This window comes from Meleagris gallopavo, chromosome Z (assembly GCF_000146605.3).
Source record: "Meleagris gallopavo isolate NT-WF06-2002-E0010 breed Aviagen turkey brand Nicholas breeding stock chromosome Z, Turkey_5.1, whole genome shotgun sequence".
NCBI lineage: Eukaryota > Metazoa > Chordata > Aves > Galliformes > Phasianidae > Meleagris > Meleagris gallopavo.
In genome coordinates this window covers 19633541-19634470 of record NC_015041.2, presented here as the reverse complement: position 1 = coordinate 19634470, position 930 = coordinate 19633541, and positions in this window count along the sequence as shown.

Sequence of the window (930 nt, the reverse complement as noted above, 5' to 3'; positions counted from 1 at the left end):
CCCCCTGGAACAGGCCAGGGACAGTCCCCTCCATACCATCCAGCCCCAGCCCCTGATGCCTGCTCCTCAGGGCTATGGGACACCCAGGGTCCCCCAAGAGCCCTGTGGGGCTGCAGGTGTCCCCGTGCTGCTCACCTAGACATGCAGATCCAGGACTGCACGTCTCGCACGCAGGGGATTCTCCTCTGCTCTGCCGGACAAGATCTGGGGAGAAAGGAGGTGTTAGGGACACACCGAGGGTACCAGGACAATGGGACACGTGGGGGGCAATGGGACATGCTGGGACACCGTGAAGGCACAGGGACCCATTGTGGGCTCTAGAACACCATGGGCAAGGCAAGGTCCTGTAGTCTGCTCATCCCCAGCTGCCCCCCATTGCCTCCTTCCCCTGCCCATTGACCACCCACAGCAGGAGGGAGCCCAACAGAGGCCTTGGGGCCCAGTGGTGTCTCCAAGTCCCAGGAAAACAGAGAGGACAGCAACACATCCCAAGCCCGTCCTCTCCCCAGGATCGCCCTTCAACTTACAGGACCAGGAATTTCAACGATGACAGGTAGCGGTGGCTGGGAAAGAAGAGCCATGGTGAGAGAGCAGTGAGGGAACTGCAGGACTGAGTGTCCACATCCTGTTTGTCCCTAGGGCTGCCCCCAACCCCGTGGCTGCCAAGTTCTGTGTGCACCTCTGCTCATGGAGGAGCCCAGGGTTGGGGTGGACATAGGGACAGGGCAGGAGCTTGGGAGGCCCAAGGTGAGGGGAATAGAGATGACAAAGAGACAAGACTTTGGGGTGCCAAATGGAGAGGAACGGGGATCTTGAAGAGAGGTGAATGGGGGAAAATGAAACAGAGGGGATTGGGGACCTAAAGCAATGAGAATCAGGGTGCCAAAGAAAGGAGATTTGTTAGTGCCAAAAGGATGGGATTTGGGGACC